Source organism: Pieris rapae, chromosome 19, assembly GCF_905147795.1.
Source record: "Pieris rapae chromosome 19, ilPieRapa1.1, whole genome shotgun sequence".
In the NCBI taxonomy this organism is placed as follows: Eukaryota; Metazoa; Arthropoda; class Insecta; order Lepidoptera; family Pieridae; genus Pieris; species Pieris rapae.
In genome coordinates, this window is record NC_059527.1 from 3,816,094 (window position 1) to 3,822,649 (window position 6,556).

Here is a 6,556-nt window from a genome sequence, read left to right on the forward strand (position 1 = left end):
GAAAAATTTAAGAAAAATAAAAGACAATATAGAAAATAAGCGATCATAGTTATATCATGCGAATATTTCTTTATCAAATTAAATGATGGATTGGAAATGAAAAGATAATAAGTATATCACGGCTGATTTAATAAATGTAATTCTATTTTTAACCCACTTCAAAAAACCAGAAAGAAAAGCCTTACAATTGAAGCGTATTTTTATGTTAATTTTTCCTTTTTATGTTTCCTTGTTCCTGTTTAATACTGACGTCATAGCTACGCAGTCTTATTAATAACGCACGTTTGTAAATACGTTGAAGAAAATATTATATGTGTCGTAGGATAATTTGATACTTCGAATCTTCGCGAAAATCCTAGGGGTTTTGAGAAAACGCGGATAATTAGACATAGGCGAAAAATTATCAAATCTTACTGGACAAAGTCAGGATTTTTACGAAAATACTCGTTACTATAGCAATATTGCGAAACGAAACGCTGGCTGTTATGACATAAGAACGCTGATTGGTCGGTCAGCGCGTTCAATAAGAGATCGTCTCTGATTGGTTGACGTCTTAAATGTCAATCATTTGTTGTCGCACGTTATTTGTTTACGTTTGTGTCTGAGTTAAATTGCATAAGAGAAGGCTGATGAATGAGTGATTTTATCTCAAAACTTTAATTCACAAGACTGATCAATTCCATTGTTGCACTATTAAACTAATTGTTTACCTAACCAATTTCATCCAATTTATGGATTACACCCTAAAATTGGATCATTTTTTTTACTACGACTGAGATCTCCTATTGTCTGTAGAAAACAACATACATACTAAAATTTTCAATAAAAAGTTTATAAAAATCAATTTAGTGATTTTCCTTTCTCACCTATTCTAAACCTTCATAACTCTATGATACAATACTTGAAGTTAATCATCGGCAAACTAGGAACCAATTAGAAGTCAGCCAGCAAAATTGTAGCCAATCAGTGTTGAGCACATCAAATCTTACTAGAACGACGAGTATTTTCGCAAAAATCCTGACTTTGTCCAGTAAGATTTGATAATTTTTCGCCTATGTCTAATTATCCGCGTTTTCGCAAAACCCCTAGGATTTTCGCGAAGATTCGATGCATCAAATTATCCTACGACATATGTAATTGAAAAAGAAAATTTACAAAGCTAGGGACAGCTCAGACTTTTATTAAATATAAAGTTGATGATATAACTTACATTTAAAAATAAACAGTCAAGAGCCTAATAAAATCTTTGGCTTATTAATTATTTTAGGCTTCGATGTTTTTCTAAAATTCATTAATTACTTAAATTGATTCATAGTCACATTATGTCACTTCTTCTACGTCACCATTTTGTTGAGGGTTCTGAAATCAGAAATAGATCCATAAGTTACTGTCACGCGAGAATTGTTAGCTTTGACGTTTGCATTTTAATCCTATGATACTTGGTACGATCCTATACCAATAGATGATCTCTCTATGTGCGTTTCAATCTTTGCTCGTACGAAGAAGGTAAAATTAAAACGTGTGTTAAGCAATTAGCTCGTCAAACAATCAATAAAAGAGGTCACCTTGGCAAGATTCAACAATAAAATTTTATAACACAAGATAATAAGTTTCGGACCCTTATAAAAGCTCAACATTTGATAATTAAATCATTACATATTTATTTTTGTATCTATTTATATATGTATATATGGCAATTAAATTGTTAAAATGATAAGTAGGCACATGAGTCTCAGGTTATAAACAGTGTGTGAATTTGGAGCCATAAATTGTCTGTTTGCGAAATTAAATGTACAATATGAAATAGAGTTTTATTGAGACGATAAGAATGATAAGTGAACGTGCGGTTATTATGAAGGCAATATGTTAAAGTTATATACTGCAGTGTTTTTAGGTTGTTATATTAATATATTAAAAAAATATTACTGAAAAGACAAGTTTGGTAGTTCCCTCAGATACCGGCAAACATCTTGAACAAATGTCCTTGCCTGCACAGAAGCGATTTTTAGGTAACACTGGGGAGCGGCGGGAGAGTGACGTGTCGATCCCGTGATTGGTAAATCAGTTGTGTCCCGCGCTGCGATACGATGCGCAAACTTTCCCCCACTCCTCTGTTTAATGCTCAAGAAGTTTGCCGGTACCTGTATGTTAACTTACTTCATATGTGCTACTGAAAAATTACTCCGACTCCCCATAATATGAGTAGTATTACAGCAACTAAGAATAATAAAGAGAAGATAGCACTGAGGACTTTGCATAGAAGATTGCAGACGCAGCAACTGAAACAACGAATTATAGTTAATTTATTTATTGGTCAGAATTAGGTATAATAACTTTACTAAAAGGAGATGGGGTGGCTGAAAACGCTCGCATATGTAAATGTCACCCACAATCTACCGAATCAAGTTATTGAATAAATATGTAATAACTTATTAAATATAGAGTATGTTATTTAAATGACTTTTACTTTTACGAGCCATTTTATTCATTTACGTAAATATTTTTATGACTATACGACGTTTTGTTAGTTATTAAATCGGTACGGCTATCACAATAGCGGAAATAGGTATGGCATTATCTTTTTTTATCTTGCTCAATTCTACAAATTATATTTTAGGTATATGTTATTTGTTCTAAGAATCGATAATTTACTTAGAAATTGACAATCAATCGTCGCAAATATTAGTAGTTTACGGTTAAGTGTTTCCGCCTTAATGCAGCTAGATGGCGTTAGTTGTTTTATATAACTCGATATATAAATGCAAAAATTTTTTAATGTAGGAGGATCCGTTATTTTTACCCTAAACAGTTCAAACTGGCTAGTCGAGGTACCGTGGGATGAAATAATAAATTGTCTTAGTAATTGGTATTTGTTTCGCAATTTCTTTTACTTGGTGAAATACCCTCCTGCGGTGCTTGGTGTGGGAGGGCCATGTGGGACTCGCTTTTGTGCATACCCACTACAACCCCAGGCGCCAGCAAAAATCGCCTTATGCGGGATGCGGTAACTGTAGAGCCTTATAAAGCTCGATAAAGGTTTTACTACATTTAGTAGTCTTGCTTCCTCGTCCTGGACTAGTCGCTTCGCTAATGTCACAACCTTGACGATTGACATACACTTCTCACTAAAGCAAGCACCGCTTTCGCTATTAGGAAATACAGAGTACCAATGTCGAGCGGTCTGAGCGAATCTGAGGCTGGTTATTAACGAACTTCTTATTATTTCATAGTACAGTTTTCTGGTGGTATAAAATTCACGAAAGGTACATACAAACTTGTACTTTACTTTTGTTATTTCAGTTTTCCTTATTGGAAATTGATGCCAAGGATTTTATTGGGATGCAAGGTTGCAAGTCTTGAATAGCGAAGACATTTGCAAACGCGGTAACGGTACTTGCAAATTGTAATTACGATTAAGATTTATAAAATTATACAAAAGCAAGATATACCTAAACTCAAGGAAACTGTTTCCTTATGTTAAATATTGTTCCCATGTTTTTTAATATATTATATATTTCTTATGTCAAACCAAGATCTGAATTATTTAAAGTTATTGTTACAAACTTTGTTTTATATTTATATAGGCAAGTTTATTGCCAAATAAATTAAATATAAGTCAAAAATAATCATTAAAAATATAGCTCGTATTAATAGCTTTTCTGATTCACGTAAAAAAAATCAGTGGCGCTACAACCTCTTTAGATCTTGGCCTCAGATTTCTGAAGATGTTTCATGATCATTTTTAAATCTAATAGGCAAGTAGGTGATCAGCCTCCAGTGCCTGACACACGTCGTCGACATTTTGGGTCTGAGACATGTCGGTTTCCTCACGATGTTTTCATTCACCGTTCGAGCAAACGTTAATGCGCACATAGAAAGATAGTCCATTGGTGCACAGCCGGGGATCGAACCTACGACCTCAGGTATGGGAGTCGCACGCTGAAGCCACTAGGCCAACACTGCTCTTCTTATTCAAGTAGTTAAAAAAATATTTAAAACCCCTATTAAATATAACTTTAAAAGAGTAAAAGTAATTTCTCTTCCATTCTATTATAGTATTTATACTAAGAAAAAATAACAGAAAAATATACACATCAAAATATACGCAAAAATCAAAAATAAACTTAGGTTTATAAATTGATCCTCTACGACAGCTCGTCAATTATTTTAATGAAATGAACATGCAATAATAATAATCATATTATGAATATTTCTTTCCCCCATTTTGTAGAAGGGAAGTCATACACAGCTACATCACTGTAATGACTTGAACGTAAAGTAAGTATGAATGTAGTTTCGTAGCTGTTATAATAATTTGTTACATATAATAATATTTGTAAGCCACATTAAAACGAGAACTATGAAACTAGCCTTAGCGCGTTGTGCCAAGGCCTAACCGCGCTTGTCCACTGATGCTACTATTTCACGCTTGTTTATGACGAACTCCCGACAGGTTTCGCAGTGATATAATAATCAGGGTTGCCAGTCGTGTATATATTGCCATATAAATTACGAAACCAAATCATCAAATATCATACAACAACAAACGTCGAATTGATAAATAAAATAATTTTCTATACTCAAATAATTTTTTTTGGGTATCAAAAATACCTCGGCCAACCCTGCTACATGCTTTGTAAAGAAGATTTGGATAAGCCAAGATATAGCTAAATAACACACTATGACAAAGTTGTTGAATTAGTGTTACTTTTTCAGAAATTAAATGTCATTGATTTATATGAATGTTCTTTATTACTCAAGATAATAATAAAATAAATTCAATATGAGGTTTCATCGCCCCTTATGATTATACGTGTAGTAGTGGACACGACAGATTTGTGTATTCTACACACGTCTGTTTTGTGGACAGCTTGATGAAAAAAAAAATAAAAAACATCATCTCGAATCAAATCACATATTGCATAAAAAGTATTAAAAAATGTTTAATAGGAACTTTAAAAACACAGACACAGAAGATTTGTAAATATAATAACATTACTTTGTTTTTGCATTCGCCAAGTGCAACTGTATTACGACTTTCACCTTCATTACAAGCTGACAAGGTTATTTACATGTGGAAATTTACCTTAAGGTACCAGTTAAAACAATAACAATTTGATAAGAAATGCTAAAACTAGTTCTTGAAAAAAATTAGTAAAATACATACCACATTTTTGCTTTTTTTATAAACTATTAACACAGAAAAGGTATTAACAACTCAACGTCGAAACTCGTTGTGTTACAATCGTTCAATAATCTTATCTTATTCACTATCAGAACGATACTGTAAAAATCAATGCACGGAAAAGATAAACACGTATTTTTTATTTATGTTGCGTTTATATCGCTTTGTCTAATCAACAAGTAGAATACGCGATAGAACTTATGCACAGACTGCTACCGTTACAATGCCACGCGGCCGATGTTCTGTAATTTTACTGTACTCTGTGGGTACTTTTGTGATTCATGTACCATTGACCCGAAAAAGTGCCTGTATAAAGCGTTATGCGTAAAGCTGGTAACGATTGTAATCTTTAGCCTTTTTGATTACATTAATAACCCAGTACCGGTCAGTTAGGTAAATAAATGAAATTTGACCGGCACTTTATTAAAGCAATTTAAAAATTAGAATTCCATCTTCAAAGATAATTTGAAGTATTTACAATAAAATTTATGTTGTGTTTATCAAAAAATAACAAATTTCCGTTATCTGATAAATTCCAATTTTAAAAAGATAAAAAGCCTTTAATCCTGTATAACGTACTGAAAAAGCAACTGCATTTTTAGATCACCAACAAAAATATTTGTAGAACTCGAATCTATCCCTGCCTGATAGTTAAAACTCGCAGGTGAAATTTAAATTGAAAGTTTCCTCGTCCGCGGATAGCTGAGCTATTCTCGATGATTTCAGCGAGGGCAACGTTATAAAAAGAAGTTTTGTATATTTTTTTAACTTTTTCCATTAGAGTGTGCCCGGAGTAAGGCGGTCGCGTGAGAATGAGCAATTTCCGCAACAGCGCCGCGATTTCGATCTGACTTCCTGTCTACGATTTTAAAATTTATAGAAACTTTTTGAAATTGAAAATGGAACAAACATGGCAGCATGACATGGTTTACGTTGGAGAAAAAGTAACGACTCCTCCCGCCTATAACACTTTTATTTGCTCTGAACTGGCGCCGGCTTATATACGACTTTATATAAATATAAATAATCAGTATCCTATTCTTATATAAGATAACATTACTCCCCTAATTCAAAATTCAAAAATAGTCAAAAAGTCAGAAAGCTAATTTAATTGATGTTAGTGTCAATAAGACATAAACCCGATAATGATTAGATTACTATGATAGTGTGATAATTACTTTAATTCTTTATTATTCAATAAATTTTTTTTACATCTACATGAATAAATGATTTTTGACTTTGACTTATCCATAATCGATCTAAGTTCTTATCAAACAAACTTATCACAAAATTTACTTAACAAACACAACTACTGAACTATGAAAGTCATTTCCGTTACTTTGTTAAGCTATTACAAAATTTGTTGAATAA

The 6,556-nt window shown here is 32.6% G+C and overlaps 1 long non-coding RNA gene across 1 annotated transcript; it reads right to left on the bottom strand.

The window, feature by feature from the left end:
- Window positions 1–1,159: 1,159 nt before the first annotated feature.
- Window positions 1,160–5,327, bottom strand: LOC110998889. Its single transcript, XR_002600374.2, has 3 exons — window positions 5,168–5,327; window positions 2,158–2,279; window positions 1,160–1,359 (listed from the first exon to the last, which is right to left on the bottom strand). It is a non-coding gene; the product is annotated as an uncharacterized LOC110998889 (long non-coding RNA).
- Window positions 5,328–6,556: the final 1,229 nt, after the last annotated feature.